The sequence below is a fragment of the Triturus cristatus genome, chromosome 5_2, assembly GCF_964204655.1.
Source record: "Triturus cristatus chromosome 5_2, aTriCri1.1, whole genome shotgun sequence".
In the NCBI taxonomy this organism is placed as follows: Eukaryota; Metazoa; Chordata; class Amphibia; order Caudata; family Salamandridae; genus Triturus; species Triturus cristatus.
In genome coordinates, this window is record NC_140588.1 from 331,629,397 (window position 1) to 331,656,942 (window position 27,546).

At 43.2% G+C, this 27,546-nt stretch overlaps 1 protein-coding gene across 1 annotated transcript in view; it reads right to left on the reverse strand.

Annotated features, from left to right (window-relative positions):
* The window catches only part of KIF13A (kinesin family member 13A), a 758,668-nt gene that overhangs the window by 472,214 nt on the left and 258,908 nt on the right, over window positions 1–27,546 (reverse strand). The gene's annotated exons all lie outside the window — the stretch shown is intronic.

The window sequence follows — 27,546 nt, forward strand, 5'->3', positions numbered from 1 at the left end:
GGGAGGACTCTTCGCTCTGGCTCCGCTATGAACCTGACTTTCCCCCCGTTCAAGAGGACCACTTGGGGTGGCAAGAGCTTTTTCAGGACCACTGTGGTGCTCTGGGACAGCCTACCACTAACACTAAAAGCCGCTCCATCCGTACTCGCCTTTAGAAAAGCTTCAAAGACTTGGCTCTTTTCGCAAGTCTAGCAGATACCAAATCCCAGCAAGAAGCCTTCCTTTCCAACTGATCTGCACCCTGACCCGCCTCTGACAGCGCCAAGACGCCCTCAGGCATGAGTTATCGCTCTGCAAATTACATTCACATTACATTTCACGTTTTTACCACTGATGATTAAGTCTCAGAGACAGACCAAACTTCTTTGAACAATACATTATTTATAGTGTCTAATTTATATACCCAGATTATAATGGAATTCTGTAGCTCCACTAAAATCAGATGCAAGAAAAACAAGCATTGAAAATGCAATAGGTCTCGCCCTCGTTTAAGTTAAAACAATTCTGTTTGTAATTAGGTGGCTTTTTAGCTTTGCTTTTATTAGTGTTTTTCAAACTTTCATGTACATAAAATGCATATGTATGCATATATGTATGAATGCATTTATATTTGTATTTAAATAGATATGCAGATGTATATATATGTATGTGTGTATATATATATATATATATACACATATATATAAATGCATATGCATATTTATATATATATACACATGCATATTTTATATATATATATATATATATATATATATATATATATATATATATTCACTGAAAAAACCACAGGTTTCACACATGTTATAGTTAGCTGGACATTTTACTGATAAAAAACCAATGAAATTCCCCCGTTATAGTTACTGTAGGCAACTATAACTCACGCGACCGCAATCCTCTGCTGATGCTAATACTGTATTTAGACACTTATTTGCCCATGTCTTCTTCCATTAAATTTTAGCTATACATATATTACAAATATTTTTTTTTCATAAAGACACATATGTCATCAGCAGAGGATTACGGTCGCGTGAGTTATAGTTGCCTACAGTAACTATAACGGGGGAATTTTATTGGTTTTTTATCAGTAAAATGTCCAGCTAACTATAACATGTGTGAAACCTATGGTTTTTTCAGTGAATTTGCAAGGTTTTTTTAAATGCTAATTCCTAACTATAACGTGTGTGAAACCTATGGTTTTTTCAGTGAATTTGTACGTTTTTTTAAATGCTAAGTTACTTTACGCCATTTGTGGCGTGCGCGCCCACTTAACGCAGTTCGTTCCGTGCGCGCACGGTGCGCTTCGCGCACCGTGCGCGCACAGTGAGCACGCGGTGCGCTTCGCGCACCGCGTGCCCACGTTACGCTAGATGGGCCATGAACGCACGATGCGCTTCGCGCACCGTGCGCACATGGGAGGACATATGATGAGCATCGTTGTGACAGGTAAAATATATGTTTTGTTTAACTCTAATAAGCCATGCACAAAAGGTGCCCTTCGGGCACCTTTTGCACACGGGGTGGGGAGAATGTGGATATAGTAATCGGCGAAATTTTCGAAAAAATTAAAATTGCCTTTTTTCACTTGGGGGATCGTTGGGGACTCCCTCGACATGGCTAGGTGCTTGGGAGCTGTGTAAACAGCCCCTTTACATGTTTTTGCACTTGGTTTTTCAACCCCCTGTCAGAGTGCGAGAGAGAAAATGGCGGCCGCCGCTTCCTGGTTTCGACCGATTCGAATGTTTACTAAGATCTAAGGGCCAATCAGAATCGCGCTCGCGCACGCCACCGTACACGTACGGTAAGCGCACCGTAAGCTGGCTCAGATATATATATTGATTTAAAGGCTATTTTCTCAGAATCTACTGAACAGATTTACACCAAACCTACAAAAGGCACTTCCTTGACCTGAGGACTACCTCTCTGCCAAATTTCAAGTAATTCTGTTCAGCCGTTCGGGCTGTAGCTGTGTCTAAAGGTCCTATGGAAAAATGCATGGGAAAAACGCGTTTTGGGACCCCCCCCTTTTATCTCAGCCCCCGCTTGACGAATCCCCCCGAGACTTTCAGGGTAGGAGCGGAGCGTAGCGCCCCACCTATTTTGAAAAATTCGCGAGGATTCGTCAACCGGCGCCAAAGTTATTCAAAATAGAATGTTGCGGATTTCCTATGGAAACGTGGTCCTAACTATAACTACCTACTGGCGACCGCCAGTAGGTAATATATATATATATATATATATATATATATATATATATATATGTGTGTGTGTGTGTGTGCATATGTGTGCATGTAGAGAGGTAGAGGAACAGAGGTGTAGAGGTAGAGGTAGAGAGGTAAAGAGGTAGAGAGGTAGAGAGGTAAAGAGGTAAAGAGGTAAAGAGGTAAAGAGGTAAAGAGGTAAAGAGGTAAAGAGGTAAAGAGGTAAAGAGGTAAAGAGGTAAAGAGGTAAAGAGGTAAAGAGGTAAAGAGGTAAAGAGGTAAAGAGGTAGAGGTAAAGAGGTAGAGGTAAAGAGGTAGAGGTAAAGAGGTAGAGGTAAAGAGGTAGAGGTAAAGAGGTAGAGGTAAAGAGGTAGAGGTAAAGAGGTAGAGGTAAAGAGGTAGAGGTAAAAAGAGGCAAAGGTAGAGAGGTAGTGAGTAGTAGAGAGTGAGTAGTAGAGAGTGAGTAGTAGAGAGTGAGTAGTACAGAGTGAGCAGAGAGTAGTGAAGCGTAGTAGAGAGCAGTAGTGAGTAGTAGAGAAGGAGTAGTAGTGAGTAGTAGAGAGTGAGTAGAGAGTGTGTAGTAGAGTAGTAGAGAGTAGTACAGTGTGAGTAGTAGAGTAGTACAGTGTGAGTAGTACAGTGAGTAGTAGAGAGTAGTAGAGTGAGTAGAAGAGAGTAGTAGAGTAGAAGAGAGTGAGTAGTAGAGTGAGTAGTAGAGAGAGTAGTAGAGAGTAGTAGAGAGTATAGAGTAGAGTAGTAGAGAGTAGCAGAGTGAGTAGTAGAGAGTAGTAGAGAGTAGTAGAGACTACACTCAACTACACATGCATCTTACACATGCACATGCTAGCGATTGTTGCGCAGATCTTGAAAAGAAGTGAGAGGGGGAGGGAGGGGACCGGGTGGGTGGGTGGTAGGTTTGGGATGGAAAAGGGCTCTGCCTCCCCCATTGGCTGAGGAAGAGGTAAATTACCCCACAAGCATCTGATAAGCAACTGGAGGGAGAGACGAGACCACCCAAGCAGCCCCAGCCCTCCCTTCCACCTGCCTGGGCTCTGCTGCCTCTCTCTCCCTCTGTCCTTAGATCAATATTGAGGGGGGTGGCAGTAAACTGAGGGCTGGATTGAGAGGCTGAGGTGTTGGTGCTCTTCTGGTGTGAGGCAATGCTGTACAACACTATAGGAATTTAGCACCATAACATTTACGAATAATACACATTCATATCTCCGGCATCCCTCCCACACAGCTGGTACCGCGCAACCCACACACATTGCATATTGCCGCACCCAGAACTGCGCAGCACTACACAGCTCGGCACCATCCCAGACAGCACACCACGGGAAACACTGCACAATCACCAGACGCACACGCACTACTCAATCACACTACACAATCACCAGACACAATAACCACACACACACGCACATATATATATATATAAAATCAACTTGAACTAAGCTTAAACCAGCATTATGCACATCACCAACACAGACCACCAGGGCTGCACAGACTTTTACAAACACACGCCATGAGCCAAGCACCATATACAAGATCACCACTACACATTGCCAGTACTAGATAAACTGTCACGCCACCCACGTACAAGACAACACAGATTACGAGCAGCACAAACACACCAGCAGCAATTTATTCACTCACCCATCACAACACCCAAGTACGCAAACACACCCACTGGTTAACACACAAAGCGCAATACTAGCAGCAGAATAGTACTTCACCGTAGATGAAAAATCAACTACAAACATATCTTACACACGCACATGCTATTGATTGTTGCGCAGCACCTAAACAATTTAATAAAGATACGCTTGTGTGTGCGCATTGAAGGAAACCCGTCGGGCATTAAAATGAAAACCGCCGGAAAAGATACGCTTGTGTGTGCGCACTGAAGGAAACCCGTCGGGCATTAAAATGAAACCGCTGGAGAACAAAGTGCTTTGAAAGCTAACACTTATTAGCTAAACAATGTAATAACAATACGGTTGTGTGTGCACATTTAAAGGAAAACCGCCGGAAAACAAAGCGCCGTGAAGTAAAGCTTACTGCAAAAAAAACGGAAAACAAAGCGCCGTGAAGTAAAGCTTACTGCAAGCAAAACGGAAAACAAAGCGCCGTGAAGTAAAGCTTACAGCAAGCAAAACGGCTAGTTGAAGCTGCCGCGATAACAAATGCATGCGATGTCTTTAAACAAAAAAAGTGCAGCAAGCTTAGAGTAAACCTACTGTGTCACGCCGCCGGTAAGAGATCCAATCCCGCAGGGCGTGGATAAAAGAAGTAAGGGTGGCAACAATTAGGGATTGACATGCCTTCAGTGCAATCATTGCACTGCCTTTGGCCTAATTCATGACGCAAAACGATGCGCACAAATCAAAACTTAAGGCGGAACTGGGATGAGGCTTCTGGAATCGTATCGATTCCAAGAAGTCTCCTAAGACGAGGGCAGCGCATGCACTGCTTACGTCAGGCCGAGCCCTAAAACAGGTACACCGATATCTTGGTTGATGTGGAAATATTAAACGACAATTGGAAAGAAGGCAGAGCAGTGTAAAATATCACTGTGTTTTGTGAAAGATTCTGAAGCATAATGAGAAGGCTTCTAGCTAAACTTTAAATTGTATAGGTTACTTAAGATTGCCATTTTCTGTGCAAAGATAAAGATGTGGGAAGACCGCAGTTTAAAAGAGACTTTGCCAGCTTTAACAAACCAACAGTTAGGTTCTTTTGGGGACATTTTTCATCTCGATCTTGCAGGAGGCAAAGAAATTGAGAAATAAAGAAATGAAAAGGGTGCTGAATATTGACATTAATCAATGGTTAAGGCGTATGCACAGAAATGTATAACTTGTAAAAATCCCTAAAAATGTTAAACAGTATCAAAATCGGAAGGAGTAAAAATATGACTTGTATTATATTTACTGTTCAGTGTAAACATTTATGAACAGTAACAAAAAAAACTATGACAGCTTTTTAACTATCTTTGCTAAACAGGACTCTGAAACCCTATTAGGGAATATTTGATACCATACCCAGTAGATTTTTCACAAATGGATAGCACTCAGAAAAAGACTACAATGTATTAAGGCATAACTAAAAGCTACACACACAATGATCTTTAGCCAATACGCTGAGATTCAATTGCACCCACTTAAGTAAAGACTTAGCTTTGTGTGTGTGTGTGTGTACACACAAAGTATAACAATCTACCCCGAAGATTGATATGCGTCATTCTCTCGTCTTGACAAATCTGTGATTCTGTAAGATTGTTTAAATATGATTTCCACGACTATTTTGTGCCAAACATATGTACAATGATCAAAATGTAGCGACATCCGGAATAGCTCTTAAGTTATTTAATAAATAGTGGTTAGGTAAAGAGTAATCATGTATTATTTCCCTTTTACTCTAATGAGGCCTTCTGATGACTTGGACATAGACCATAAGGTTACAGGCTCAGTTGTTCGAAAATGTCATCTTATCCTCGAGATGATAATGTCAGACACTGATATTGTCAATTGGATTCTGAAGACTGGCCAACTACTTCTATATTGCATCCAGAATTAAAACATTTCTAGGATTCCTTTTGGTTCAAATGCAAAGCTTCCACAAATCGTGATTCTTGAGTAATAATGGAAAACAATTCATTGTTTTAACATGATTCTTGTACAATAATATCTAAACATGGATCCTAAAAGGGATGTTACTGGACCTGGCTCTCTGCTTTCCAAATCTTAATATTAATTCAGTCTGCATAATTAATGTGTACCCGTGATTGATCGGAGTAAGCCACCCTGTGTTTCAGCCTTTGCCTGTAAGAACACTACACAAGCATTAGACTGGTCAGTAAAGTGAAATGTATGGACTCCTGGGTAAAAGCCTTCTCTATGAAACAGACAAGCATATCCATAATACAAACAAACAGTGACAAAGCCAAGGTCTGGCTTGCATTCTGGAGTCCTGAATAAAACATTCAAGAAAGCTTCCTGCAGCAAAAAAAAAAAACACATTGCTTTCTGTATACAATGTATGAATAGGAAACAATGTTAATGTACGATGATTCAGTATACTTTAAAGATGTAAAATAGTCCCTCATGCATTACAACACAAGCCCTCAATAGATGGAATGATACACCACCCAGCTATTACTGAGAGAAGGACACTCCTCACTGGAGCCAACGCCCACTCGATGTGTATTTTGAAAAACGGTCAATAGATGCAGCAGGCAGCTGTGTTGACAGGCCAAATCTACAAAACACAATATTCACCGCACTAATGTCAGCACGCATCTTTGGCAAGGGCATAAGATGTGTCACTTTTAAATAGAGGGAGTTGTCTATTATTTCTACAATTTAGATGCCAAAGTCTTTGTGTGGATGTTTAATTTCAAACGTTGCGGTTCAAAGCAGACGAGACACACTAGCAAGGGAAGTTAAACACTTACAGGTGATTAATGTTATAGGGCCTTCAGACCTTAGGCAAATACTTGCCAGCTCTCACACCCAGGCAACACAAATTCAAAGCAAAGTAGGGCTTCAAGGCTATCTATTTCCTCAAAGGAGCCAATGGATGGATATTGAGCAAAAATGATAAGTATGGCTCCAATTCATTAGGAACCACCATGCTTCTTGAGTTCTCGTTTGTACTTCTTTAAAGTCTATATACGAAATTTGTTTTTGCAATAAGCGCATAACTCTGTATGTTAAGTAGCTTGTGATGGACTTTTTTTTATATATGGGATAAAGTACTGCCTACCGCACATTAGATGGATACTTCAAATCAAAGAAGTGTTGAGTGACTAAACTTAAGAATGCAAACGAAAGAGGAGTGCCTTTCTGAGGTCACAGAATTATGACATGAGTTTACATACACTTAGAGCCAATTTATTGGTTAAAATAAACGGTTACATCAACAGCCTTCCTTTTACTCCCAACAAATTCGAATGGCGGTTTTTGTTTTGCCAAAAGCTTTGTCACAGTTTGATGAATCTTCCCGAAACTTTCAAAACTCATAAGCTAATTCGTTCAGCTGCTGTGCCGAATGACTCGGTAATTCGTCATGCGGAGGCTGAGAAAGGGGGGGGGGGTCCAAAAACAGATTTTCTCCATGCAATTTCCCATGTGAATTAAAAAAAAAAAATCGTTTTATTGATTGTGACAGGACACATTCTCCAATACCCGTTGATATTATTTGTACATTTTCACATTCCTGGGTGTACCCCTTTTCCCAACCAGACTTCTGCACTTAGTCTTTTGCCTTTTCTGTTTTGGGGAATCTACCAACTGGTTCACTCTCTTCTGTATCCCTTCTCCTGGGTTCTCACACAAATTTCCACGGTACACATTCCACATGCTCCAGATCTTTTCCCATTTCTTAGGGCAACCCCTGATTGTGTATACCGTTATTTCGACAATCATACACCAATCAAGGTTTCTCTCCCAATCACGCAGGTACAGCACTTCCGGCGCCCTTTTCCCATGGGAATTTTGAACACGACTACAGCTCAAAGCGCTGGATGGATTTACACCATATATGGCAGAAAGCTAGCAGCTCTTGGTCCAGAAAGAGTGCTTTTTGTGATTTGGTGTAAATCCATTCAGTAGAGTTTTATAGATATTAACTGAAAACCCAATTTGCCCATCTAGGGACACCGACCCTCTACGGAACCACATGTCGGGGGTCCACGATTCCACATTCCACTATAATGACCTGATTTGCTGGCCTCAACTTGATAGCAAAGTTGTGCCCACCATTTTAAATAATAGGAAACGGTCTTGGGGCTAAAAAGTAGCATGGAAACTAAATGAAGGAGTCAGATTGTAGCTTTTCTCAGCCCATGCGTGCGTTACAGATGTGGGGTAAGCATGTAGAATCTCTGACGCTGTACACTCTTTCCCTCCTGAGGCGGAAGCCGGGAGTTCTCCTGACTATTCTTTGCATTTAGCAGCATTTTTAACTGTTGACCGGGGATACTCTTTGGTCCTGTGATTCTTTTTGTTTTTTATACCACACTTGCAGTTCGGCGTGCACTTGGTGCGTTGGAACTCCTTAGCGCTCTATCAGCGCCTCGAATCCACCCCTACCCCCTCCCTCCAGCTCCAGCCCCGCTCTCGGCTGAGTATCGACGCCGAGAGCGCTGGGCGTCGAGTTTGGCGGCCATCTTGGATCGGGCTGGGTGTGTGAGAACTACGGCAGCGCTATATAAACGGACAAGGATGGTTCCGCGCAGCGGACGCGATCAGCGGACGCGCCGGACCTGCGCCGGAGTCGTGCCAGAGTCCTGCCCGTCTGCGCCCGTCCGCGCACGACCGGGCCCAGGGATCAGGGACTCTGGCACACGCTCCTGCTATACCTCAGCGGACCTCCTAGGGCTGAACTCCGAAAGGTATACCCTACCCTCTAGCGTAGGTGTTACACTCAAGGAGCTTAACATCCTGCTCAGCTCTAGTTGTAAGGACCAAAGCCTTCTTTCCCCTGTGAAACTGGCCACCCTTAATACTAGGTCTCTGCAGAAACACCATTTAGAGATCTTTACCATGCTACAGGATGAGACCATTGATATCCTGACACTCACCGAAACATGGCTGAGCGACGCCTCCTCCCCGGATATCATCGCCGCCCTTCCCAGTGGGTATGATATGGTCTGGCACAATCGACCAGAAGGAACTCGGGGCGGTGGGGTAGCAACAATCTTCAAAAGGCAATTTATGGTAACAAAGATCCTAGCCGAGACCACGAATACTGTTGATCTATTAGGTGTCAAAATCAACATGAGCAATTCCTGCCTCATTATCCTTACAGTATATTGTCCACCCCAAAGCACGTCTGGGTTCAACGACCTCTTTCATCCTATCATATCAGATCTTTGTACACGCTACAAGAACATCCTGGTAACTGGCGATTTTAACATCCACTGGGATAAAAGTAATCAAGACCCGTCAGTCCAGAAGTTACAGACCATCATGACCACCCTTGGACTAACACAACTTGTGGAAGCTCCAACCCATATAAAAGGCCACATTCTAGATCTTATTTGGTCCTCGACCCCAACAGCGGTCATTACCAGCATCTCACCTTGTCTCTGGTCAGACCAATACCTTATCTCATACGATCTACGGCAAGACATCCGCCAGGCTAAACGACCGCTAAAAACCAAAAAAGTGCGCCAATGGAAAAAGGTGAATGTGGAGACTCTAACCAGTACCATGCCTAAGTACATACAGAATTCCATACCTCTTGCTGACAGTACTGATCTAGACTCCAAGCACAACCTGATAACAACCATCCTTAGGCAATCTATTGATGAGTTAGCCCCCGAAAAGACACAAAAAATAAAGGGTATAGAGAAAGGAGCCCCCTGGTTCACTGAAGGCCTACGCGAACAAAAAAGAAAGCTCCGCCTCCTCGAAAGATGCTGGAGGAAATCTAAAAGGGCTACCGACAGGGAAATATATCGATCGTCGTTTCAAGCATATAAAAAACTCATTACATCAGCCAAAAAGGAGTATTATGAGGTGCGCATTAATAACGCAACAAACATACAGAAAGAGACCTTTCAAATACTGAAAGAGTTAAGCAAGAAAGAAGACAGGGTAGACATCACGATCGATTGCGACACCTTCCAAGGATATTTCCTTGGAAAGGTAGCGACTATCTTGTCCGACATCAAGATGAACAACTCAGTCCCCTATATCGAACAACCGCCCCTCCCAGACCCTCCCACCTCAACTTTTACCAGTTTCCCCCACATCGACTCTGGTACCCTGAGGAAACTCGCAGCATCTACCAAATCCGGTTCCCCCGCCGACCCCTGCCCGCCTGACGTTTATCGGATGGCAATACCGCTTCTAGAAGACCAGATCCTAGATCTGCTAAACATCTCATTAGCCACTGGATCTTTACCAGCTACCTTCAAAGAGGCACGTGTCAGACCTCTGATAAAAAAGCCTGGAGCCGACCCAACCAGCCTGAAGAACTATAGGCCAATTTCCCAGCTGCCATTCCTGTCAAAAGTACTGGAACAGCATGTACTTAAGTCCCTGTCAGCCCTCCTGGAATCTCACCATCTTCTCCAGGAGCGGCAAGCTGGTTTCCGTGCCCACCATAGCACGGAACTAGTAATGCTGTCGGTACTGGATGAGCTAAGGGGCATGGCTGACAGTAAAAGGCCAAGCGCGCTGATATTATTAGATCTTTCAGCAGCGTTTGATACTGTCAGCCATGCACTGCTCTTGGACAGGCTGGCTGGGTTTGGGATAGGAGGGCAGGCTCTTAAATGGCTCACAGCCTTCTTAACAAGAAGAACACAGAAGATCCAGTTGGCAGACCAGGTCTCAGAGGTGGGCATGTTAGTCTGTGGGGTTCCACAGGGGTCAGCACTTTCGCCACTTTTATTTAACCTCTATTTGCAACCATTGATAGAGTCATTGGCGAACATGAAGTGTAAAGTATTTAACTACGCCGACGACACTCAGCTATTGCTGAGTGTCGAAAATACACCTTCGGCGCAATCAGTGGCCCAAGACATCCTACGCTTTACAGTGAACTGGATGTCATCTAACCTGCTGAAGATTAATCCGGACAAAACGGAGGTCCTTGTCATTTCGACCTCTGTTTCCCCCTGGAGCGACTTGTTCTGGCCACAAGAACTAGGCCCTACCCCAAAGCCACGCCCCAATGTTAAGAGTCTGGGGATGAAAATCGATCAAGAACTTTCAATGGCCAATCAAGTCTCCGCTGTAGTCAGCTGCTGCACTAACCTGCTCAGGCAATTACGTAAACTCGCCCCCCTGCTCTCGAGGAACACGCTGCAAACCATTGTCTCAGCCACAATAGTGTCTCGAATAGACTATGGTAACGCGTTGTATCTCGGCCTTCCGAAGAATTCCATCAACCGTCTTCAGGTTATTCTAAACGATGCAGCACGCCTGATCTTTGGAGTGTCGAGGAGGACCCATGCTTCCCCCCTGCTCCATCGTCTACATTGGCTGCCCGCGGTACAGAGAGTGGAGTTTAAAAGCATGTGTATCTGCCACAAAGCAATCCACGGACAGGCGCCAGCCTATATAAAAGAAAGGCTTGAACTTTACGAACCAAAACGTATCCTGCGTTCATCTGGATCTTTTTTACTGTCTCAACCCCGTTTCAAGCTTACAACCAAAGGAGGCAGATCTTTCTCAGTGCAGGCCCCTATCGGTTGGAACAAACTACCAGAGGTGCTTCGTAGAGAGCCTAATCTTCTCCGCTTTCGGAAGTCTTTGAAGACTCTACTCTTCAAAGACGCTTTCCCGCTTCTATAGGCGACGGCTGTCCTGAGACCTATACACCTTCCTCCATCTTTGTTTCTGTACTTGGTCAGTAGCGCTTTGAGACCTGTCGGTGAGTTGGCGCGATATAAAACCCAGTTACAAGTTACAAGTTACAAGTTACAAGAATAGGTAGCAAAATGCCGGAAATAGTTTTGTTTGCTACATCCGAGTTCCGCAGATCTGTCGCGGAGCTCAGCAGGCCCACCCCGTGTAATTCCGCAACAGATCCGTGATTCTCGCAGAAAATCAAAAAAATATACATAAGCTCACACATCCACTCTGACACCCAGACAGAAGCTCTTACACCCACTGTGACACCCAAGTGGACACTCTCAAACCCAGTCACACACCCAGACAGGCACTGTTACACCCACTGTGACTCCCAGACGGACACTCTCACACTCACTATGAAACCCATACAGACACTCGCACCCAGACAGACACCATCGCACGCACCTACTGAAAAAACATCTAAAAGGAATTGCACCAAATTTGTAAGAAATTATAATATTACTCCGAAAGTGTTATTTTTGTGAATTGGTATAAATCTGTTCAGCGGTTTCAGAAATTAGAGTTTAAAGAGGGGCTCGGTTTTAAGGGATAAAAAGCTAGGCATATTCTGGACTGTTAGTGTTAGATATGCTTTGACCAATTTAAATGGGACTGGTCAATCCTGATTGGTTGGACACAACCTGAAAAACATGTTATGGCAGCCATACAGGACTCTGCGACACGGTCCCCATTAAAATCAATTGTAGTGAATGCCAGGTTTTGCAGTGCACAAAAAGGAACCCATTTAACAGGTGATAACAGATTTTAGTTACAATATAAATCATTTGCTGAGGCACCATACAAATGTTAGGAATGATGGTGTGTTCCAAGGTGATTTTACCCTGTCAAAAGTGCTGACCCTTTGCTGGGATTTGATGAACCATGTTTGAAAGAAAAAAACATTTTCTTACGATCTTCCCATAGGCTATGGAATGTGCTCCAGAAGCTAAAAGTATATATTATCCACCAATGGCTACCTTGGTATGTGTTTAAGTTAAATGATTGTAATACAGTGGTATAGACAAATTCAACAAGATGTGCGTATTTACAGAATTTCACTAAATATTTTAAGGCACTGCAGATAATTGAATAATGTAGACTGAAGAGGTGCTCCACTTAGAGGAGGTTTATCCCGTACAGGTGTAAACATGGATCCATGGTTGTATGCCATGGGTACTCACAAACTTTCTCTCGGGGGCCAAATTTACAGTGTGGTTTGTGGCCAAGGGCCGCACCGTGGGGGCGGGGTCATCGGGGGAGGGGGTGGGGCTAAAGCAACAAAAAAAAACTGTGACCATGAGGTGGAACACAGGCCCTTGCAGCGGACTCCTTCGTCCACTGAGCCACCGACATACACATCTCTCCCTCTCTCTTCTCTCCCTCCTCTCCCTCTGTGTCTCCCTCCCTCTCTCGTTGGCTCCCGCTCTGGCGCGATACTGGACAAAGGATATGAGAGTAACCTCCCCCTGTCCAGACCCTCCCCTGGGAGGGTCCCTTGAATCTTTACAGCCCTCTCCCATGGGTACTTAAGGACTTACCTGACTGTAGGACCCTAGATTCGTCGTGGACAAGATTCAGAACTGAAACCACTACACTTCGACCGTCTGGGCACTCTGGACTTCACTGGACTTCGTTTGGGCCTGACTTAATCTCCCTCTCGGTCTGCTGCATTGTCTAAGCCTGTGCACCAAACAGGATCCGTGCAGGACCTGTGGAGCATCCAAGACACCTGAAGATAATCTCCCTTGGAGTGAATGAGTCGCTCCCCTGCATTTGCAGGCACCGCAACACTGCTGACCGGTCTGCTGATCCTGAGCTCCTACGGACTCCGAAGGGTCCAGCAACACAGGAGGTGTGTTCCTACGTCCCTTGAGTCCTGAGCTGCCCTCTCACTCAGTTTGAGGCCAGAATCCCTTGTGGGGGCTGCAGTACCTGAGCCCCTGTGCACCGCGTACTTTTGCAAGTGCTTGTTGGCAATGCATTGGGCTCCAAATACCCCAACCTCTGGCATCTTCTCCTGCAAAGATCTTCAACCACCTTGTACCGAGTGCTCCATGACCTGTTTTGTGAAGCTGCTTGAGGTCCTCTCGATGCTCCTGTGCCTCCGGCCTGTGGGTTTAATTAAGGGTCAACTTTGCTTTCCTTGGGCTTCCCTGATTGCGCAGGTCTGCCCTGACTCCCCATTGTGTGGTGAGTCTCCTGGACCTTGCTGGTCCAAACTGTACACTTCCTTGACCCTCTTTGTGGGTTGCCATTGCCAAGGCTTGTTGGTGCTCCCGCCGGACACCGACCCCTCAGCAGTCAACATCCTTCGTGGGACAGCTCGTATCCAGCTCCTGGTCATCCTCGATGTCGCCTGGTCCCCGCAGCTGCAGAGTCAAGGTCCCCGTCAACTATCCTGAAGCACCAGACATCGGTGGGCATTCGTCTTCTGAGCCCCTGGTCACTCTCAAGTGACCCAGACTCTCTCCCCTCTGCTTTCAGGTACTCCGACAAGAATCCACGTTTGGACTCCAACTGACACTTTCTCCTCCTTCAGCAGCGGCACTTTCTCGAAGTCCTCCATTGGGGTCGACGACGATTTCCGACACCACTTCAGACCCATGCACCTGGCTTCCCTGGGATAGGTAACTCTGGTACTTTGGTATCCACGGGTGGCTCTCCAACCTTCTGTCTTCCACTGGGCTTCTTCGAAGTCCACTGGGAAGGGTCCTTAAACTTAAAAATTCTAACCGCGACTTTCACATAGACTTGTACGAAGCACGCAGTCATGTTCTCACACTGCACACGCACTCCATGGGGTCCCTATCTACTCACCATGGGTGGTTCCTTGGGGTCCCAGCAATTCTACGTCCTCTCGACACTGTCTTGACCCAGGTCGTGGTTCTTATACCACTTTCTTAATATAGGGTTTGGTCCCCACTGAGGCCCATTTTGTATTAGTGCTATTTACTGTTATTTCTTTGCTGAAGTATTGTGTGCTTTGTGTCTATCTCCATGTAGGAGATACGTTAACGTACTAGATAGTGTTATATAATAAATACATATTTGTATAACTACTGTGTGGTTCTCTTTTCATTTAATCTATACTATAAGATTGCATTCTGGTCAAACAAGCTGCTTTACACTCCTTCAAGGCTAAGCCTGAAGGCTGCTCTCCACAGCTACCACTTGAATAGCTTTCTAAGGTTGTCTGAGACCTCTTAAATCACCATATGGGTTGTCTGGACTGGTGCAAGGTGCCCACTTTAATTAGTGGACATCATATACCAGGCCAGCTTCTCACACCCACCCTCTGTAGACTTGTGAAGACAAAGGCTTGAAGAGAAAACAGAGACAAACCACAAAGAAGGTCTATACACGACACGTGAAATCACCATTCAGAGTGCACTAACGTGGTTTACACATAATAGCATGAACGACTGCACTATGGCGAACAGCTCATTAACTGTCTTAGAGCAATGCTATTATCTCTAGTCCACAAAGCACAGCTCAGTAATTGGCCAGCAAAGTGCAGGTCATTAACTGGTGCAGAACTGCACAGATCATAATGGTCCTGCATATAGCACATCTAATTAACAGCCCAACAAAGCACAGTTCAATAACTGCACCCGCAATACTTAGCTAAGTAACTGCCTCTGGCAAAGCATAGATCTTTAAATGCCCCTCGCAAAGCATCGGTCACGACAGCCAGAACAAAGCAAAGCTTAATTATTGTTCCCCGTAATGCATGAGCTATTACCTGGACGCCCAAAAGCACAGCTCAATACATACCTCCACACAGAACAGCTCAAACTGGCCCTCACAAAGAACAGCTCATTAAATACAGCTTGCAAAGCATAAAAAGAAGAAGCCAGGCAAAAGCAGACCAGATTACCCAGCATCCACTTCAGCAGAAACTGACATCACTGCACTTTCCAGCATCAATCCTACTTCATTTAACCCCTCAGGGCGTTCCTCCATCCAACCAGGCAGACACAGACAAAGGCGTTTCCTGTTTGGGCCCGTTAACGGCAGACACAAGTAAGGCTCTGTTTGGGTCTTTTAGGACCTTGCTATTTAACACATTTACTTTATTACTGTCAAGCTTTTGCTTTACTCCGCTGACCATTACATAAATATATATAATACGGACTGTTTAGCCATTTGGGGTCAGCTCAGCTGTATTCACAAATTCATCAGAAGCAGCTCTATTCAGCTCATCAGATGCCTGAGTGATATATTTCACAAATCATGCAGTGCTTGTTTCTAAATATTACCATTCCATAGTCAGCATTAGTTTGCATCCTATAACCTTGTGCAGGCAGTCAATATTCTTAAGTCGAAGAAAGTCACTTGTTAAGGAGTGTGCTGTATTCTTCAAATACATTCAAAAGGGCTGATGTATTCCCCTTCATCGAACTAGACTTATAGATTGTTATAGCTTTTAGCCATTGGATTTTATGTTCTATATAGTTGGCAGCAGCCCTTTAAGTTGATTTTCTGGCCAATGACAGTGGTCTTGGACTTTGCTAAGTTAATTTTAAGTCTATTAGCGCTACTACGTAGAAGATGTGCCCAACAGTCACCGAAGTCCTATCGGCAATTGGTCCAGTATGATTGTGTCATCGGCATTCTGTAAAACTTTAATCTTCTGACCAGTTTCGGGGGAAAACCTCTTGTGCTTTATCAATATCTGCCAATTACAGGTTAAACAAAAGAGGGGCTCAGAGACAGCCTTGTTTTTAACCTTCATTTCTGATCTGCCGAACTAGGATGCTAATTTTACTTTCACCCAGCTTTTCCTATAGTATGATCTCATCTCTTATTTCCTTGTTTAATACAGTGTCCCTGTTATGTAATTTCAAGGTTCTCTTAATTTTGTTTAGCTTGTTCTTAAGGTCTCTGAATTTGTTTCCTTGAAATAGAGATAAAGCATATGGATAGTCGTTCTGGAATACAGGAACCGCAGTAAGTTCCGTTAAGATTGTAGTTGTAAAATGTGTCCATGATTGAGGAGAAATAATAAAGTTGCTTTCTGCGGTTAAGCTGTATCATGAGCTCGCAATTGGTGGTTTTTGTTACTGAAGAGAGTTGGGGATCTTGAAATGTTAACACCCATTTTCGAACCAACCATTGAAATATTTGGAATTGGAACCTGCGTTGGGAGATCACTTCTGCTAGAGGTCACATGTAAATACTGAAAAATAGAGAGTATGTGGCAGAACCCTGCCAAACGCCACATGTCATGAAGTTGTGTTACAAAGCTCCAACGGGCTTAAAGATACACTGATCTAGCCTCAAAGTTTTTTAAGCACCACGTGAGGTGAAAACATGGACTTAAAGAATTTGTGTTTTTTAGAGACTAGAGAAATCTGTACCTCGCCACGGTTCTACACCACAGAGGATGGCAGTCTGTGCTTTGTGTGGTAAGTCCTAATTATAAAAATGCGGACCCAAGCAAATGCCAATTACAAGCATGTTATCCATCCCCTTCAGCTGTTTCTATCACAGCAATGCCATTGTTACTCAAGACTGGCAATCAACCCTACTGATGGCCAAGGTCTGCAGTGACAAAATAATATGTCGGAAATTCACGGAAAAATAACACCTAAATCATCAAAATGGTCTGAGTGTTCATTTCAAAACTTGAGAAAAAAAATGTTCAGTGCGTTTTTTCTGTTTGAACACTATGACCTTTTGTTTCTCCACCATTGATAATCAGGCATTTCTGTACACAGAACTCATTTAGTAGGTGTTTAGGAAGGTTAAGAATTTCATCAGAGCTGCACGACCAGCTAACAATACATGTGCCTCGCGCCATTAATCACGTTTGGTTCTTGCTAGTGGGGAAGATGTGACCTCAACCCTGCAGTCAATGAGAGCCTTTTGTGTCGAGGCAAACAGTAAGAGAGCCATAAGAGCTCGAGGCGTGCAGGGGCACTTGAACAATTAAACGTCATAACACTGGTCTTATGGAATATCTAAAGGCACCAAAACTGCCACAGTCGAGATGACCGCTAGGCTGGTCCACATGCAAATTACATTCGTTTAAACTGGGTAAAGAAAGACAAAGGGGCATAAATATTTCCATTACTCAAGAGCTCAAAGATAAACCTTCACGTTTGACACGATTTCCTTCAATAACTGGGAGCACATAAGTGTCGACTAAACTTAAAAGAGGTGTCTGACGGACATTAATCCAGCAAGACTTTTGCCTCCAATCCTGGGGATGTATGAGACCTGCGTGGGATAGGCTGTCCGGTGTTAGCTGGCATCCATCTTGATGGGAAGAAAGAAGAGGCGATACTAAAAAGTCAGTCTGCCCTTCAAAATACATCATCAAACTAAAATGATGCATGCTGTTGATCACATAACAAGCACTGGCAAAGCCAATAGGTCTCAGCAATCTGAGAGGTAGTGGTGTTGTCAATGGCTTTTAGCCATGCTGAATAGCAGCACCGCTGCTATTCAACCTGGCTTTTAGTCAAGTAGCAATCCTAAGCAAATGGCAGCCACTTCAGTTTTCTTCCCTGAAGTAAAACACGAGCACGCACAAAAGCGCCAAAGCCACAGCGCTGCTGCCTCTGAAAGTGGGAGAAGCAAGGCAGGCGGAGCGTGGCTCAGGCTGGATTTATCTTCAGTTTATTAGGCAGGAAAGAGCAGGAAAATATGGGGTGGGAGGAGTAAAAAGAGAAATAAAAATCTCCATTTGTGATACCTACAATATGGGGAACTGTGCAGTTTTCATGTTTATATTGTTGGGCGAGGATGTGGCGTAACGCCTAGAGCGACCGACTTTGAAGCTGGAGAATCGGGTCGAGTGTCAGTGGGAGGCTCAACATCCTGTGATTCTGTGCAAATCACTTAATTTCTCCATGCCTAAAAATGAATGGATTAATCCCAGATCTGTGGCTAGGGTGAATGTTTGACAATGTTCAGCATTCCGTCCATATTTCTGTGGTGCAATTTCACCTTAAGTGGGAAGAGTATGCCCAGACGTGGGTCCCGTGCTCGCTACGCCACTGGTTTCAAGCTAGCCTGGGTGATGCCCCGAAACCGGTGCAAGGATGCTTGTTTTCCGGTCCAGGGAGGACCTGGCCTGGCCTGGCACTTCGCGCTGGACTGTTCCCATAGGAACAGGGTCACGGCTGATTTGCATATGGCTCACTCCAAACTGGAAAGGCTTGGAGAGCAAAATAACGATGGATTAGACCCAGATCAGTGACTGGGGGTAAATGTTTGACATTGTAAAACATTCTGTCCATCATCTTTTTGTGTTTAAAAATTAATGCTTCCATCTGTAATGTAACTGATGCTCATGTGAAGCGCTCCAATACCTTTAGGTTGAGTTTGCGCTATACAAAATTTCAAACAAATAAAAAATGTATAAAACATAACACCAGGTTGCAATTTCGCTGCTTTGCAGTTAGTGCAGTTTAACAATCTATACATAGTTTGAAACGAAGCCTGGGTGAGAGGAGAACAAGGACTTTGTTAAAACAGAGCACTCATGTGAAGTGCTCAAAAAGGAAAAAGTAGCTAGTAAACCGAAGCAGTGGATGGAGACAAATACTTGGTCCATGCTCTGGGGAGGGATAAACACAAGAGCAGGGATGACGCATGCATGACATGGACAAGTGGGGACAAGAATATGAGCGCTACGATAGAGCGAGCAAATGGTAAGCCTATGGGCGGGCTGAAGCCCAAAGATTAAACACAACACATCTCAGCAAGACAGCACATGCGCTGTGTAACCGAAACCTAAAAAGGTGTCTAGTAGTCAAGAAAGCAATTTACAGGTTAATTTAGGATGGTCAGGCTGGAAACCAAAGTCTATGCTAGCAAGTCCAATTTAGCCAATAAGGTCTCTAATGGGACTGCGGCTTTACTGAGGCTTGAGAAATGTGAGAAGTGTTAGAACTGATCACAAAAGACAAAAAGCAGAAAAGAAAGGCAAAGCAAAGTTCCACCCTTCAAGCAGTCAGAAGTTTCATAATGTTAAGAAACAAAATTCAGAATCATGTAAATACTAAAATAGGCTACAGTCCTATCTAATTGGATCATCTGCGGAGGACATCTGTGACACCTTTTACCCAACAAAAATAAGTGATATCAAAAATTAACACACTCAGTGACATAACAATACAACAAAAAATCAATAATGAAACCGCCATAACATAAAAAAGTAACATTACATGAAACACTGGAGAAAATAAAACCCATTATTCTAAAACAACTTCTACCTACGTGGGTGAAGCCAAGTAACTTTCACTAGATATTGGTGGTAGCAAGAACAAAGATTATGAATAAGTATAACAATTCCAGAATAATCAAGTCGTGCAATATAAATTCACCAAAACACCACTAAACACGTGACGTTAATCAGTGGTCCATGGAAACAGAGAAAGAGGTTCCACCAAAGGCACTGGAGCAAGTGACCATCAGAAGAGACCATTCTACAAAATTACTAGAGGAAATTAGGTGAGAAATCAAACTGCATAGAAGTGCGATTAGCCTAAATCTAACTGAAAACAAGTTCTGAACATGAAAGTGTCTTAGACAAGAAACTCAAACTATAACCTGGTGACCTCTAGTCCTGGTACGCCACCGCATTCAGAGGAAAAATTCCCTTTAAATACACATGGAATGGATTTGACCCAGATATCCCCTGAAAGATGCAAAAACAACGCAAAATTTACACCACCACTCTCGATTTGTAAGGAAGAATGCATTCAATGAACATAAATAAATGCATGGATGCTGTCATACTAATATTTTGGAGAACAACTATACCAAAAGCTGCAACAAATTAAGTGTTCTGCTCCTAGCACACATCTTAAAGATGTAACTTTGGTGATTCTAAGAAATGTAGATAACAATCATGTTAACTACTTAGAAAATAGATTTATACACTGTGCCTAGTTCTGCCATTTACTGATTGGTTCGGAAAGGCTCATTTGTCTTTTCCAAAACGTGTAAACTATGAATATGGACTTTGAACATGTCTGTAGTGAGACTATGATGTCAACAAGTGCTCAACAATACACCACATTGTGCAAAACAAAAAAATATAGATTGAGAAGGACAATTACCATATGTTTATATTTAAGTTTTAATAAGACCATTCTGTCCTTGCATGGTGTAGGCGCAATATCAGGCAAAAAATGCAAGCACACAACTCCAGTTTTCAACATCACTGAGACAGCTACATCTTGCACTTCACTGCTCCATCAAACCAGCATGCATTGCTGACAAAGCTTTACAACAATGTATGCCAAGCTACAACCAAAATTAATTACCTGGACTGGTGTTACTGTATTGAATGACTTTGGAATATCCAGCTCTACTCCTACCATCTCCAAGATACAACAAGCATTTGCAATGCAATAGGTCTCGCATTTATAGGAGTTTGAGCTATTGGCATTGTAAATGACAATGCCTTTTATTTAAGTTTTTTTTTTTTAAAACCTAAATAAAAGGCACTGTAATTTATAATGCCAATAGCTCAAACTCGTATAACTGCGAGACCTATTGCATTGCAAATGCTTGTTAAAGAAGTAATGTTTGGCGCGGATCCCAAAATCATCTAACAGGAAGGCATGTAAGATGTCTGAACGCCTCAGCAGTTCCACCCATGATGTAGTGCGCTGTGCACAGCAGTTCTCAGTGCCATCTCTCCCACATCTGAAAGCCATTAAGGCAAGCAGCAACACTTCCGCCTCCCCTAGTTCCTGCCTGGCTTCACCGAGCGAAGTAAGTAGTTTCACTTCTTGTGTTTTCTGAAACATTTTGAGATGTCTAGAAGGGATAACGAACCCCGTGATGTTAGTTCCGCAGTGACACCAGGCACTGCTCCGGGAGTGAATCAAAACACGTGAAGCTGCGACTCCCTGCAGACCGTGCCTCGAGCACCGGCGTGTGCGCTCCTGTCTGATGAGAGGCGGCTCGGGCTTGAAATGTCCCGAGCCAGCCTCCGTTAGGAATCGGATGTTCGCGTGCCTGCAGTGGGCTGGCATTCCGCTGAACAGTTTCACGAAGAGACCTCTTCAGATCCTCTGAGTGTGTGTTTTAGGTTTCCTTAATGCTCACTGAGACCTCTGCCGAGGGAGAGACTCGTGCGTGCGTATCTGCCGTGTAATGTTTAAAGAATGAACAGCTCACTTGCAGCCTCCAGCATAAAGTTTGCATTAGTGGCTTTGAGTGAGAGTGAGGAAAGGAAAAGAAAAGATTCTTCTAAATCTAGAACTGGAAGAGGAGGTTTGTGTTCAGCGTACAAGCGAGAGAGTGCGTTCCTGCAATAAAGCGTTTTGCTTCTGAAGTTGCCTGGTTAGGATGTCTCTGAGTGTGATTGGCTCACCGTGGGAACATGACTATCGATTTTCTGGCATTCATGGAGGGAGGAAGGGAGGCGGCCGTGCGGCCGCGAATGTGAAAGTTATTGCGATCGCGATCAAACATCAAAGCGGCCGTGAATGTGAAAGAAAACGAGTGCTTTCAGGCTGCCAAATGGTGCGCGCGCCCGGCGCACATGCACTGTAGTTGGCGGCCTGAATGCACTCGTTTCCACTTCCAAAAGTCGCTTACTATAAGTCTCGCCAGAGCAGCGCTAAAGCGCTGTCTCAGGCGAGACCTAAAAAGTAAATAAAAGTCCTTGGGCAGGCCAGGCTTGACAATGATCCTGCTGAACCTCATTTTCTTGTCTTGGACCACATTCAAGTTCTGTGTCCACACCTGACACAATGTACTAAAGCATAGCTACACTCTGGGTGGCATTCCCTCACATAATTATGTGAGGGAATGCCTATCCATGTTATCTACTCTATTCATTTGACAGTCTGACACAGAAGATCTGGATTGTCAAACCTACAAGTTACTTCAATAGAAGTCTAAAAGATGACTTACTTGTGTGATACCTTCATATGGTACAACTTCTTCATTAACTCCTATGCAAAGAATCCCCTCCAGCCTGACAGCCTCTGTAACTATATTGTTGTCAACTGTAATATTGACCACTCTCTAGCATATGTAACATCCCTCTTTCACTTTGTTTCTGTTATACGTTCAGATACCTTTTTATTTCTTCCTCATGCAGCATTGATGCAGTCATTCATTTAGCATGCCTCAGTTCAAAAAATATAACACGCTTTCCTTGGGAGGACTTTTGTTAAAATCTTGCAATATGATGTCCATTCAAACCACGTACCTACTGTACAGCATTATATGACTGATTGATTAGATAACATTCCACATTTATCCAAGAACACGTTTTCAAAGCTAAAACTATCTTTTGGTCTTCACTCATCCTTTCGACCGATTCCTGGGAAAAAACATGTCCTTCAAGCATATACGAATCAACGGAACGGACACTTCTTTCTCTTTTGCTCCATGTACTATTATTATTAAACATGTAGCTGTTCAAAGTGTCTCTTCTATGCTAGTGAAGCATACTGTTTCTGTAGTTCCGACTGCCGGAGATGTCATAGTATACACAAAAACAGGTTTTGATCAAATTAGTGATCTAGTCCAGGTCTGAACAAACAAAATACTGCAGATCTATGACAGCGACTGATGCAGTAGACCCTTCCATTTGACTGCTAACTACCCCTTTGGATGTTCTAGTCACATTCAATTAAAAATCATTTTTTCTAAACATCAAACTTACAAAGTTACCTTTCTCCTGGGTTTTCATCCAGATTTTGACAGCAAAACAAGAAAAAGATACCTTTGTGCTACTGTATATTCCCGTACAGCCGTAGGTGTAACACAAAGAAGTGTGCAACGCAGCCCTGTGTTGTGTTGAAATAAGGTTATGCACCAGAAGACAGGTTGCAGCACCTATAATCGTTCAGAAGCTGCAGAGTGTAATGGAAATGCAGTAAAAACTTTAAGTAACTAGGTCCTCGTGCCTGAATGGTACTCGATTCTTATACGGATTGGATGTTTGAAAATAAATCACTAAATTCATTACAGCATTTTCAGTTAATGTAGAGGTTTTACAACATAGGTTTTGCAACATAGGTGGCCACAGCTAGGAGATGGACCATCAGAGATGGGTTTACAAGCTCATACCTTATGAATAAATTACATAATGGCACTCAGTAGACGAAAATGTTTATCATACTCATGACCCTGCACCCTAGGGTCTTCTGATTCTTTGTCTAGAGTTTCAATGTGGGAGTGATGGTAAAACTGAGGGTGGAGGATGTAGTGAATGCATTAGATTGCAGTAGGAAGCTCTCCTGAGACTGAAGGAACAGCTGAAGGCAGCCCAAGAGATTGAAATGAGGATCACCTGGCTCATCGACAATCCTAGCTTTCACAAAAACTTTTCATGACCATATGAGTCGAGGGTTAGGAGGAGAAGAATGAAATATCTGGAAGCTGAACAGTGCTTTACTGAGCCAGTGCAGAAAAACATATTCATAGGGATCCAACTGTTCCAAAGATTTGAAAAAATAAGCATTATGTTTTTCCAAGTTTGCAAATAGGTACAGAATCAGCATTTAATTTGTCTGGGCCAGGATCTCAGCCAAATAAATAGCTGTCTGTCACTCGCTGAGGTACTTGGTTAGCATGGCCAGCTGGATGAGCAGAATGTTTGTCACTCAAACACGATCCACAGCTCAAAGAAAATTACATTGATTCCACAGATCCAATGATTTTCTACAAAGTGACGACAAGGAACGATCCCCTTGCCGTCTTAACAATATCACATGAGGTTGAGACTTCTTGACCTATAATGTGCCGAAATAATAGGAATAGTTTAATGAGAATGAAAGCTGCCATGTTAAGTTCATATGGACTTTGACACACTGTGCAAAGGATGCAGACTTTAGAGGGTACAAGAGTCACCATGCCACGTCTAATGCATTTCCTTCTGTTGAGAGGTGGACAGGTGTTGGAAAAAGAAAAAAAAAAGACTCATGAAGGACATTGTCCTTGTTAAGCAATCACAAGCCAGTCAGGCAGCTCTAATGCTTTGAGAGGTTTAAACTGCAGGTCCTAATGTTAGTATCACTAACTAAGAGTAGTCAACTGAACAGGACTCACTTGGAGGCATTCTTACCATTGCAGAAATTATGGAGGCTTCACAGCAAACAAATTTATGGAAGGATCAGGGTGTTCTAGTTCCATTGTGTACCTGAACAAATGACTACTGAAATCAGGCGCTCACCTTGGAAAAGGGGAGGACTAATACTGTCCTCCGTGAAGGATGATCCTGATTAAACGATGATACTGACATGGTCTAGGCACAGATCTATCTTTTGACAAAAGGGTCAAGAACTAATCATATTGTCAGATCCAGCTACAAAAGATGAAGAACCTTTATGTAAACCCTACTGGGATATAAGACGCATTACTATTCACCATGAGTTTCAACCAAGCCTGAGGGTCAGTTACTTTCCTGGGCTGGCAATGCGAATTTCCAATTAGAGATTCGGAGTACTTTTTCAAGTAAAGAAAGCTGAAGGACCTTAGATACTAATCTACCTCTAATGGCAATTCCTTTATGTACACCAGGCAATGTGCACAAAGAAAGACAATGCCACCTTTTGTCTACCTTACATTCCACGATCCCACAAGCACTTTGGTAAAACCATGTGTGCGCCTAACAAATGCAAGCATGTCTGTTGATGTATAACTAAATAGAAAAACATTCATTTTCGTATTTCTTTCATTAACTAGGAATAGTGCTATAACACAATTCTTACATGTATTTCTAAAAGGCCTAAAGCATTACCTCTTTCCTCTATGAATATTCCAATAGGGCTGGAAAGCAAGTAAGCCCAGCAGATAACCCTAAGAAATGTATCTCTGGGCTTATGTAGGTTTACAATCTCTGCTCCAACTCCCGCTCTCAATGGCACCTCAACATCTGAGTTTCAAGCGGGAAGTAGGCACCTGTTGTCTTTTACTGGAAGGTGTAACTTTCATTCCCCTGGTATCGACAATAATCTCTGCTACTAAATTATCTCTACATTTCTGTGTTTGGAGATGACTACTGGGTCTAAAGGAATAAGACAAGCATTACATCATAAATGGATCAACAACGGTGTTTTCTGTAGGCCTTCTGTATTCATATTTGGCATCCCAACAACAAACTAAATATGTTCTTTCACACCCAAGGTTAGTATACAGTGCGTAAAAAGGTATATGAAAATTTTATCCAAATCAAGTACAGAAAGACCCAAAATGGGGTGCCCCAAACTATGCAAACAAAATAGATTAAGAGACTCTCTGAAGCAAAGAATGTTCGTGAATGCTCTCACATTTAGAGGGAGTTAAATCCAGAGTCTTAAAACAAGTAAGAACCCCTGGTTCAGTCTGCAGATTAATTCAGATGCTGGACAAAACAGGCGCCACTAGACTTTACATCTTATTGCCTTTGCAGATGTAGAGTGACAGACATTTTTCCAGATTGAAAGGGATTATAGACATTTTAGAAAGGGTAATAACCTCAAGTTCACAAAACACCACAAAGAAAAAATCTGTTCCCTAATAAAGTTTTGGCCATCTGAGAAAGGAACTACTGGCCACACACCAATGTACTACAGACACTGGCAGGTATATTGGAAAGACATTAGAACACTTTGCTCTACACATAATGCGGTCAAGGCTTGATCCTAAATTACACCCCTCACATCTATTCTCAGAATTAAACTGTTGTGTTACATGTTCTGCTCTGCTCCGATTAATCACTCCCAAGCCAGAAAGCAGTCTACTCCCTGGATTTTATTTTGTCACACACAAGAATTATACAAAATATGCACAAATTGACTGATAACTGATGAAGCAGATCCATGGAAGCACGACAATAGAATATAAACCCTACACTGAGGCACAGGTAAAGCCGCATAACATTAGTTTCCAGTTCCACACCCATCTATTCTAGGGTCCGACTCAATGCATTTGAACCATACTTTTAAAACGTGTACCTCAAAGCCTAGGCAGCTCGCCACTATCTAATGACCACACAACGAATCGCTGAATCGAGACAATCAAATGATTTACATCCAGAGCATATTCTCTACTCAAAAATTAAGACACCTTCAAAAAGATTACCGCTGTCATCTTCTAAGCAAGTGCTCACAGATTCATCTAACTACTACTCAACGGAATGCCATTATGACCCGAGATCTCCATCTTCCTCCTATATAAGATCTACTTTCCTGCAATAAGCATTCACTGGTACACTAGACAACACCTGCTTAGCTCATCCAAACTGCATAGATATCACAAAACGTATTCTTTCAATTAACGCAAGACATTCTATTTATAATGGGACCCTAGCTATCTGATCACCCATACTATATATCTGATGACCAAGTGACCCAAATCAACTCTATTTATCCACAATCAAGACAAAAGCAACTGGAGGAAGGTCTTGCTAATATCATCCAGCTTTGTTCCAAATTAGAAACCTCTCCATTTACTTCCTACAAATGACACTATATTGCTTCTCCATTAACTCTGCGAAAGCATGTCCACATTCACATGGTCGATCATCCACTGAGTTAAGATAAATAACAAATATTTCACACATACGTATGTGGAATATCCAGTTCAAAGAACTATCTCCCTAAGTGTCTTCAGTATCCACTGTGGGGGGGGGGGGGGGGGGGGGGGGGATCTAACACAATCCTCACTTTAAGTCATTAGTTGCCTGCAAAAGCTTTCACAACTCTGTAGCTTCTGTGTGTCTGATTTGAGAAACACACTGAATCTAGTCATTACTTCAGATAATCTTAATGAGATCCATTCTGCAATAAAAAATAGATGGTGGAGACCATAAGACTGATTTGCTGAGCTGGCTCCTAGAAACCAATGATAAAAAAAGAAATGAACAAAAATTACTTTGCAAGCCTTGGAAATTCTTTCAAGGTGCTATCTACTGTCCCACATCAACAAGAACAAACCAAAACTGGCAGAAATAACTGTAATTGCATTTATGTGGTGCTTACCACTCTGACGCGGCACTGAAGCACTTTACACCG